Here is a 12124-nt window from a genome sequence, read left to right as displayed (position 1 = left end):
GGTGTGTGTGTGTATGTATATGTGTCAGTGTTTGTATATATATGTATACTTGTGTGTGTATGTGTGTCCGTGTGCATAGTTAAAAGATGAGGTCGAGAGATGCTCAATATATATAAAAAAAGAAAATGGTAGCGCCCGGACATTTTTAACTTACCCGCCGAAATCTTTACCGAGGACCAAATCCGTAGGGTAAAGAATAGCTATAAGAGGAATCCAGGTGAGTAGATATGAATATAATTTATTTTTTTATTTTCATCATTATCTCCATATCTGCTCACCTGGATTCCTCCTGTAGCCACTTTTTGCCCCACGAACTTGGTCCACGTTAAAATTTACTCCTTAGAGTAGCTGAAATCATAATCATACATTCATTGTGTTACTCGCAGATTTTCCTCCCTACACATCTCATTGGTTGTTATCCACCAATCAATTTAAGTTATATATTTGGCGTCATATATTTAAATGGAATTCTGAAGCGTATTTTCTTCTTTTCAAGAAATTTACTGCGTATTACATTGTCACACACTTTCTAACGGAATCCATGTCTGACGTCCTCGTACCAGCTCATATTTCTTTCTCTCATTTTTTGCACATATGTCACACATGCATATATAAAATTCACACACATAAGCAGATAAATGTATTAATGAGATCCAAATAAAATTTACGCACGTGATGGTTAAATAAACAATTGTCTTTCTAATGCCGTTTGCCTTCCATGTTAAGTGGTTTACACTTCTTATATTTAATTGTTTTGTTTTTGTTTTTCTTTTTTTTTTTGTTTTTCCAGTTTCAGCTCTTGAGCTGTGGCCATGCTGGGGCACCGCCATTGTGGTGAAAGAGTACAGCAGGGATCACCACCCCCTGCCGGAGCCTCGTAGAGCTTTTAGGTGTTTTCGCTCAATAAACACACACAACGCCCAGTCTGAGAATCGAAACCGCGATCCTGCTACCGCGAGTCCGCTGCCCTAACCACTAGGCCATTGCGCCTCTACGAAAGTAAACCAGCATTATATCCCTGACGGGACTCGAACCCGCGGCCTCTGGATTAGAAGTCCAGCGCGCTATCCGCTGCGCCACAAGGACAATACATTGCTTAAATTCGCTCAATTATTGCAATATCTGCCTAACAATTAATCGATCTGCGACTACCTAGCGAATATATATATATATATCTATATATATATATATCTAATTACACACACACACACACACACACACACACACACATATATATATATATATATATATTATATATATATATATATATATATATATATATATATCTTTTAATTGTTTCAGTTATTTCATTGCGGCCGTGCTGAAGCACTACCTTTAGCCGAACAAATCCACCACAGGACTTGTTCTTTGTAAGACAAGTACTTGTTCTATCGGTCACTTTTGCCGAACCACTAGGTTACGGGCATGTAAACACACCAACAGCGATGGTGGTAGGACAAACACACACACACACACATACACACACACACACACACACACAGAGGCACATATATACAACGGGTTTCTTTCAATTTCCGTCTACCAAATCTACTCACAAGGATTTGATCTGTTCGAGGATATAGTAGAAGATACTGGTCCGTGCTACACAGTAAGACTGAACCCGGAACCATGTGGTTGGGAAGTAAGCTTCTTGCCACACAGCTACGCTGCGTCTAGAAGTATATATATATATATATATTATATATATTATATATATATATATATATATATATTATATATATATATATACATATATATAAATTGATTGATAGATAGATAGATAGATAGATAGATAGATAGATATATAGATAGATAGATAGCTCTATGTGTATTATATGCATGTATAGAATGTTTGTCAGTATAAATTCGTGAATGAAAGCTATCTATGCGTACGTGTATGTATGTATATATATATATATATATATATATATATTATATATATATATATATATATATAAATGTTTTTATGTATATATGTTTGTACGTATGTATGTATGTATGTGTATGAGTGTATGTACGTGCACATCGCTAAGCGGGGCACTCACACGTAATTGAATATGGGAGTTTCGAGCGGAAATGTTATCAGAGCACTTGTGCACATGCGTAGGAAAATAAAGGAAGCAAAAAAAAAAAAAAAAACAGGATTTCCGAAGAAAAGCGAAGTTCTTTTAATCATAACGTAAGATGCGTAACTCCATGCTTGATAGAGCAAACGCAAAACAGCATATTGAGTGATGTTATAGGAATCAAAAGGTGGATATATGATCCAGGACATTCTTCGTTATCACATGCTATTTTACCTGGCTTAAGTCATTGGATTTCGGCCATACTGGAGTATCTCTTTTGTAGTTTTCCTAGTTTATTATGTCGAACCCAATATTCTTTGGTACATATTTCAGTGTTTCCGTAGTGTAGATAGAAGGAAATAGATAAATCAAAAATCATATACATACATACATACATACATACTACATACATACATACATACATACATATATATATATATATATTATATATATATATATATATATATATATATATAATCATATATATGAATACGCACACACTCACACAGACATAAATACATACATATATATATATATAGGGCGCAGGAGTGGCTGTGTGCTAAGTAGCTTGCTTACCAACCACATGATCCCGGGTTCAGTCCCACTGCGTGGCACCTTGGGCAAGTGTCTTCTACTGTAGCCTCGGGCCGACCAAAGCCTTGTGAGTGGATTTGGGATTTGGTAGACGTAAACTGGAAGAAGCCCGTCATATATGTATATATGTGTATTCTTTTATTCGTTTACTTGTTTCAGTCATTTGTCTGTGGCCATGCTGGGGCGTATATATATATATATAAATTACGAGGGGAGAGCTGAAAAATTCCCTACTTTAAGGTTATCGCGAAATGGCCGGTTGTAGGACCAAACTTTCGAGTTCCTTTACAGGGCGTAGAAAGAATGAAGAACCGCTGCAATAAGTGTGTGAATGTCAGAGAGGAATATATTGAATAAAATCATAATAAGCCGATTGTCCTATATTTTCTTTTACCCGAAGCCAGGAACCATTCAGCACTCTCTTGTATGTATATGTATGTAAGTATATATGTATGTATGTATGTATGTATGTATGTATGTATGTATGTATGTATGTATGTATGTATGTATGTATGTGTGTATGTATGTATGTGTGTATGTGTGTGTGTGTGTGTGGTAAGAAGCTTGCTTCCCAACCATGTTATTCCGGGTTCAGTACCACTGCATGGCACCTTGGGCAAGTATCTTCTACTATAGACACAGTCCGACCAAATCATTAAACGGTGGTGCCCCAGTATGGCAACAACTCGTGTGCTGAAACTAGATAATATATATATAATCATGTAAGGGTCCGATGGGCAAATTTCCGCCAATATGTATATATATATATATACATTTCGTGTATTTGCATACTTTGTTTAAACATTGTCGACTACACAGTATAGTAGGGTCAGTTCAGCACTGTCTGTGAGACAAACACCACTATGACACCTTCCACACTACCAAAAATTTGGAAGCGACATGCTGTATTAGTTAGCGTTCGCGCCGGAATCTCCAACGCGGTCATTTCAGAGTGTTTGAATGTCAATTTGAGGACAGTGCAGGGGGTTCGGAAAGAGTTGGATGAGTCTAATGCTGATTACGAAGGTACGGCAGCTCGGAAAACTCTGATTGTTCTCATGAGAAAAGACAATTTGTTGATGAGATCCAGGCCATGATTAAGAATAATCCCTCCGAGTCAAGGACCAGAGGGAAGCCCGTGCTACGAAGCTTTTGAACAAACTCATGCATCTCCTCCTACCGAACATGCTTTTGGATTTTCTCAGACAAGAAAAAATTCTGCCCGGATCAGATGGTGAACGCACAGAAAAACCGTTGGCTTGCCGTGTCCCCAAAACATGTAACGAGATTGATAAAAATCGAACAACAAGTCAGCATCATGCCATTTAGAGTCATCACAACTGATGGCGACGTTATGCCTCCATTCATCTTCCCACACGACCTTGGCCTACATCAAGTGACTGGAGGCGGTAGTGCTGCACTGGGCCAAGAGGGTGGCTGCTAGAGGACCCTATGTCTGGCAACAGGACGCCGTACCATGCTTCACAAGCAGGAGACCAAGTCATGGTTGTCAGACAATTTCTGCAACCACATTGCCCCCAACATCTGTCCACGTAACTCTCCAGACTGCATGCTCTTGATCATTATGTGTAGGGTACAGCTGAGCGAGACACCAAAGATGAACTGAACGCAAGAAATATGGCAGCATTCACCAATTTAAAGAAGGAGATCACCCAGAAGTGTTGCAGGATATTCCGAAGCCGTCTAGAGGCCGTGGTTACGTCAATGACGATTTTATTGAATAAATTTCATCTTTAATATTTCCATATATTTCTATATAATTTTGGCAAATATATCTGCAAAAATGAGATGTCAATTTTGCGCAATTTAGACAACAATTTATTTACCGTACCCTGTGTGTTTGTGCGTGCGTGTGTGTGTGTGTGCTTGCGTGTATGTATAACCACACACACATATATATATATAACGGGAAGGTTTATGAAAATAAACAAAAGACGAAGGCAGGTGGAATACAAACAAACAATTGTATTAGTATGGCGCTCAGGAATATAAATAAAGCAAGTCTTTTACGTTTCGAGCCTACGCTCTTCAACAGAAAGATACGCAGAAAAGAAACACGGAGAGTAACAAGGAGAGAAAAAAAAAGGAGAGAAAAAATGGATTCCGGCCAGAAGTCAAGGATCAAACGTGAGACGCAAGAGCGAAAATATATATATATATATGTATATGTATGTATGTATGTATGTATTTATGTGTATGTATGCATACATGTACTCTTTACTCTTTACTCTTTTACTTGTTTCAGTCATCTGACTGCGGCCATGCTGGAGCACCACCTTTTAGAACTTATTCTATCGGTCTCTTTTTGCCGAACCGCTAAGTGACGGGGACGTAAACACACCAGCATCGGTTGTCAAGCAATGCTAGGGGGACAAACACAGACACACAAACACACACACATATACATATATATATACATATATACGACATGCTTCTTTCAGTTTCCGTCTACCAAATCCACTCACAAGGCTTTGGTCGACCTGGGGCTATAGCAGAAGACACTTGCCCAAGATGCCACGCAGTGGGACTGAATCCGGAACCATGTGGTTGGTTAGCAAGCTACTTACCACACAGCCACTCCTGCGCCTATATATATACACATGAATATGTGTATTCATTAATGCTATCACTATTATAATGTTACCGTTGCTATTACTTTATTAATAACATCAATACTGGTCGTGTCTTAATGATGCCGCATTTGTTCTATACTCTTGTGATTAATTAATATATATCTTTCCTACACCATTATAATTTACAATATATTTGAATAAGCAAAATGCTAACTGAATTTACGATCTTACAGTTGAATGGAATAACCAAGACCTAATAGGTACATTCTTATATTTGAAAACGTGATGGAAATCGTTTATGATCTTTACCTGCAAAGAAATGTTATTCTCTAAATTCCTTGTGATTCAGCATTTCTCTTTACCGCTATAATACTTATATTCCCATTTCATTTATGTTTGAAGCTTATTGCCTACGTTTAATTTATACGTTAGAAAGTTAATTACGCTTTCATCTCTTTATACACCAGTTCCTGTATACTCTCCCATTCACTCTCTTTTTTCCAATTTTTTCCTCTTTTTCTTCTGTTGTTTAACTTATGCAGGCTATAATATATATGGACAAATACGAAAAAAAAATCTATCAATATTACATGGGCGCAGGCGTGGCGGTGTGGTAAGGCTGAAGTAGAAGCCACTTGGCCAAAATACCACGCAGTACGATCGAACCTCGTAACATGTATGGAGGAAGTGGATGATGTACTAGGCCGCTGCTTGGGTATCAAATCATTAGGATTGGATGATCTGCTCTATGAACTGTATGCCCACATGTCGGACTTATTTGCGCCGATTTTAGCAGCTGTTTTCTGCTCCTGGCAACAGACAGAATACACTCCCGATCGTGTGAACTGGGGAGTGGTGACGTTGCTGAGAAAGGATCTGAACAAGGAGCATGTGATTGAAAACTTCAGGCCCATATCTCTACTCAACACTGAGTTAAAGGTTTTAGCTAAGGTGCTCGGCAAGAGGCTGGCACTATTTAATTATTTAGTTAATTATCTATCTTTAATTATTATTTAATTATTTATCTTTAATTATTATTTAATTATTTATCTTTCTGTAACTTTTAATTTAAGTTATTTTCATTTATTCATTTTATATTTTAATTCATACTTAATTCCAACTTATATTTTTTTAAATTTAGGTCATCTTAGCCACATTACAATTTTCTTAAATTTTAAAATTTGAATACCTATGCCTCTAAGAAAAACAATCTCTGTTAAATGGAATATATTTAGTAGTTAATACTTTTTTGCTTATTTCTTTAGGGATTCGCTTTAACTGACTCGTCTTCTATCCAAATTTAGAATTAACACTAATCAAATGAGATTCGATTATAAACTAATATACGAGTAACTTAGCAACAACTCTAGCTAGATTTGTCGCTTCTATAAATTTATAGAGTTGAATAATAGTTTCACAATCCTTAAATAGACAAGCTCTTACAAACACCTGCTGCTGGTTTTTGCCAAAAGCTGTTAAGTTTATTGCTATCAATAGCCCTTAAATTGCTCTCGTTTGTTTATGCCAAGCGGTGTGGTGAAGCTTTGAGAAGCATATATGGGTTTTTCCGATATGTGTGTTTTGTGTGTGTATGTGTGTGTCCGTGTGTGCGTGCGCGCGCGCATTTGCATCTGTAGGTAGAGATACTTGCATATAAGTATACACAGTTCTCTACACAATGCAAAATATGTTACCGAAATAATGTTTGACTGTAAATTCTTATCGTCTAATCTAGAGAATTTTGCTTTAAATATGACAAATAATAATAAGGATAATAATAATAATAATAATAATAATAATAATAATAATAATAATAATAATAATAATAAATAATAATAATAATAATAATAATAATAATAATAATAATAATTATTATTATTATTATTATTATTATTATTAGTAGTAGTAGTAGTATTAGTATTAGTATTAGTATTAGTATTATTTTGTCTTGGTATAAAAGATGGGCTACAGCAAATATTCTACTCAATACCACAGATTGGCTTGTCAGTTGTTTGACCTTAACCAGTTGAGCATGTCCCTTAGTGGCTGACGATATGTGCATCTCTGATCACGAGCAGAAGTAGTGGGGGAGCATCATAGCCATGTGTTGAGAGGGATTCTTTGGGGTTTGAATAATTCACCTCTGGAAATATGGGTGGTTGGTTCAACATACTTAAACAACCCTTATTCAGGGACCTTTTGAGCGGGATGGGCTACTCAGCCTGAGGAAAATTCTAACGGGGCCCCACCTGCAAGGTCATGAGCTGTTTATCTTGATATGAGATCACCATGTCGCGCACATATGGTTGTGATGCATGTGCCTGGTGTACCCTTATCAGACGGGTAGTCATGATGGGTATATTGGGCTTCGTATATTTTACCCCAGTATCACTTTGATGGCATCAACTGCTCTCTCACTCAATAATAATAATAATAACAATAATGATGATAATAATAATAATAATAATAATAATAATAATAATAATAATAATAATAATGGTAATAATAATAATATTAACAATAATAATAACAACAACACGCGACGCTTTAAATAGTGAGGAATTTTTGTTGCAAAGTGCTGTGTATAAAGGAGCAACCTAAATTTGAACATCAATATGGGCTTTGTATCTTCAAAGACCAGGCGCCCTACCCCTGTGATACTGACAGATCAATTAAAAAGAAAAAAAACATTTCCTACTCTTCAAATATTAACTACGAAGCGAAGCATGCAGTCATTATTAATGGCTTTGATATAGTTAGAAAGAAATATAATTCGATTCAAGTTGATGGAAATGGTAATATATTTTCATGCTTTATTAGCGGCATTAACTCTTCTCTTCTGTGTCAATATGCTTTTAATGTGTTTGGCGTTATTCCTCTCCTCGTCCGCGTATTTATATATAATTGCTGTGATACATGCTTGCATAACTAAGTTAGAGTAAGCTTAGCAAGTAAGCGTTTGTTACGAGCTCTGGGAGTCAGGTTATGAAACAAACAAATAAGCAGGAAAACGGGTTATCGTTTTAGTATTATAAAGAGGTTTCTGGACTATTAATCTCATTGTTTGCATTTCTACTGTGTTTTGAACCGTCTAATCTGCAGTTGTTTCCAGGTAACACATTTTCAGATTAATATGCATAATTTCTAACCTTTGGCTACCGTTGAAATATGTTAATTTGTATCGATATGTATTAGAGTAACATGTAAAATCTATCTATCTAGCGGTCTATCTATCTATCTATCTATCTATCTATCTATCTATCTATCTATCTATCTATCTATCTATCTATCTATCTATCTATCTATCTATCTATCTATCTATCTTTATGTGTTTTGGATCTGTCAATTTATTTTGTGAATAGGTGGTCGTTCATATTTTTGTTTAATTTAGATTAAAGTTGCATGACTCACTGATGAGGAATTAGTGTAGTTTAGTAGGCTAAAAGATGTATAATAATATAGTTTGTATTATTATTTTTTTGTTGTTCCAAGAAGTAATATTTTAGGGGAGGAGTGGGTTAGGTGATTACATCCAACTCCTGTTTTTACTCAATTTTCATTTGTTTTATTGATTCCGATAAGATGAATGCCAAAGGGGTACTCGATGGGATTTGAAATTGGGCCATAAAGAGCCTTAAGACATACTGCTGTGCATTTTGTCTGACGCGTTAATGATTCTGCCAGGTCACCTCCCTAGGAGTGTTACCTATGTTAGAATCTACGAAGCAGGAACAAATGTCACAAAGGATTTCCTTACACCCTGATGATTCAGCAAGCTTGATGCCTTTATAATAGTGGTTTCAGGGATATGCAGGAGAGAATAATGAATTACAGCAACCCCAGTTCTTGACCGGTTTCATATTTTATCGACCTCCGTAAGGATGAAAAGCAAACTTGAGCTCGGGAGGGTTTTAACTTTGAACATAGAGGTCCGGAAAAAACACAGCAAGTTCTTTGTTTCGACAGTAACGATTCTAGCAGCTCGCTACTCTCAAACATAGATATTTATATCTTCTAATAGGAAGGCGGCGAGCTGGCAGAACCGTTAGCACGCCGGGCGAAATGCGTAGCCGTATTTCGTCTACCGTTACGTCCAGGGTTCAAATTCCGCCGAGGTCGCCTTTGCCTTTCATCCTTTCAGGGCCGATAAATTAAGTACCAGTTACGCACTGGGGTCGATGTAATCGACTTAATTCGTTTGTCTGTCCTTGTTTGTCCCCTCTATGTTTAGTCCCTTGTGGGTAGTAAAGAAACATGTCTTTTAATAGGATTTCAGAAAAAGAAAAAAAAAAAAGCTAAACGAAAACATGACTTTTAAATAATATAAAACACAATATTCATCCAATCACAGTAAGGAATTATTTACACATATTTCGCTATATATGGAAAATTAGATGCGTAGCTTTATTCAGTATGGAACACAAGTTTCATAGCACTACGTGGATTGGAGCAAGTCTGTTCTTCGATACGATGCTAGTCTATTTCAGAATTATTCTTACATAATCTGGTGTCAGTGAACTTAGTCAACGTGGTCTCTCTATGTAATACAATAAAGTTCCTGGAGCTACACTAGAATTGCAAACTCTGTTAATAACATAAATCTTACACACTTCGTCGTCCTACCTGGTCATCGATGCACATCCATTGTGTTATATATTGGCCTAGTCAAAGTGTTCTGGTTATCTGAGATCTAGTTTGAAATCCTGCCCAAATCGACTTGACCTTCCATTCTATTAGTGTCGGCGCATAAAATGACAGCCGTGAATTGGAATATATTCTTTTCTTTCTCCAAATCATTCCGTCTATTTTTTTTTTTTTTTTATTTCTTGAAGAGAACCGCTGTACTCAGACTTGAAGGGAGATAGGTACCGGCAAGTCTAAAATGCATGAGACATGTCGTATGTCACAACGACACCCTTGCGATTCCATCAAGTAGTTAAGAACCTATTTGCATAGTATACATAGCTATGTGTGTGTGTGTGTGTGAGTGAATCTATGTTTGTGTGGGGAGAGAGAGAAAGAGAGGGGAGAGGAAAGAGATAGAAATGACAGAAAAATTCGAACCAAGTTTTCGTAAATATACAATAATACTTGTCAAAGCTCTTTTATTCAGCTCTAAAAACCCATGGTTTAAGGAAATAAGCTGTCACCTATTGGTTCGTTTTCTACAATACCTAAGTATGCCTAATTAGATGTAGACTACATATAATATGTTAACACTAGCTTAACCAAAGATGTATAACGTCACAGAGTAATTCATCAGAATGATTAAACATGTGTGTGTGTGTGTGTGTTCATCTGAATATGCTACACACTTACACCTATCTGTGTACAATGTTGTCCACGGAATTAGAGATTTTCTAAAGCAGTGCTTCGGCTAATACGGAGAAGTATGTTTTTCTAAGAGGAGGTCTTTTAAGACCGAAACATACTCGAATTGTCTCCCCTACTTGTGGAAATGATTCCAGTAATTATATTAGACATTGCGCTGATTCTTCGTTTTCCTCACAGCATTGGTATTTTTTTAATTAGATTTTCCCCACTCACTACAATTAAATAGTAACACCAACATAATTATAACCGAGTTTATATTTCTAGTTTTTTATTCTGTCTTCACGAGATGCTTCGAAGAACATTTCTTTTCAGATGAACCGTAAGTTGTTCCGTTACGATGCGTCTTTTGTTTCTCATGGCAACATTTCTTGATGCCAAGACGAATAAATTGCGAAAATTTTATTTACTTTTGTTTATCTATTTTGATCGAAAGAAGTATTAGTACGTATACGTGCGGTCGTTAATAATTTATCTTTGATTCCTTTCCTACCATTTACTCGACTATACTGCTTTACTACTACTTCTGATTCACCATTCTACATGTAAGCAGCAACCAATTCAATGATTCATATGATTGCAACTTTTTCACATTAATTTTAATTTGTCTAGCAAATAAAAGCGTAGAAAAAATACCATCCACCTGATACTAAATGTTCATTCTTAGTATTTCCATTGAACAGAAAATAGGTACGGATACTTTCACATTGAATGTACTTTATGTTCTTGAACATTGCATCAATTTTTTAAATCTTATTTTTTAAAGATTTATTCAAAGGTGGGTCAGTGCCCATTAACTTTTATTAGAGATTCTGAGACATAAATAAGTGAGGAATTTTTATTTCAACAGGAGACAGGGATCCAGTGCTGCTACAACATGTATCTCACTAAATACTGCCATGGGTTATCCTGTGTTTTTAAAATTAGATGAAGAATTATGTCTAACACTCTAAAAGCGTAACCAGCTTCTCTGACAGCATTGCACACATATTCCATCTACCAAAGTTCACATACGAACAATTGATCTAGTCCTATGTTGTGTGATAGGTTCCTAGTAGTTACGCCGTGTAACGTAGTTCTCGGGAAGATTCAGCGTGACACAGAGTGTGACAAGGCTGGCCCTTTGAAATGCAGGTACAACAGAAACAAGAAGAAAGTTGTGGTGAAAGAGTAATCAAGGGTTCGCTCCCACCCCTTCAGAGCCTTGTGGAGCTTTAGGTGTTTTCGCTCAATAAGCACAACGCTCGGTCTAGGAATCGAAACCGCGAATCCGATACCCTAACCACTGGGCCATTGCGCCTCCACCGTCTTACGTACATTAACTATATATCAATCCGTGATCTGCAGTTTCTGTTACAGGAAAGTTTAATTGTAACTTTCATTTATCTGTTTTCCTTTCTTAATTGTGCCCTGTATATAGCTTCCAGGTTGTCGGAGAACTGTTTCTTTCGTTTCACTGCCAGGCCTTTATCATGGAGTATCTAGCCATAGAGAGTCTTATGTGAAGAGTCAAATTAGAACATGTGCATTAAATGTGAG

The 12124-nt window shown here is 36.5% G+C and overlaps 1 non-coding gene across 1 annotated transcript; it reads right to left on the bottom strand.

Annotated features, from left to right (window-relative positions):
• Positions 1–1013: 1013 nt before the first annotated feature.
• Trnar-ucu lies at positions 1014–1086 on the bottom strand. The gene has a single exon. It is a non-coding gene; the product is annotated as a tRNA-Arg (tRNA).
• Between the last annotated feature and the right edge of the window lie 11038 nt (positions 1087–12124).

This window comes from Octopus sinensis, linkage group LG10 (assembly GCF_006345805.1).
Source record: "Octopus sinensis linkage group LG10, ASM634580v1, whole genome shotgun sequence".
Classification (NCBI taxonomy): domain Eukaryota; kingdom Metazoa; phylum Mollusca; class Cephalopoda; order Octopoda; family Octopodidae; genus Octopus; species Octopus sinensis.
Note: the sequence above shows the minus strand (reverse complement) of the source record. Positions and strands in the feature narration are given on the sequence as shown.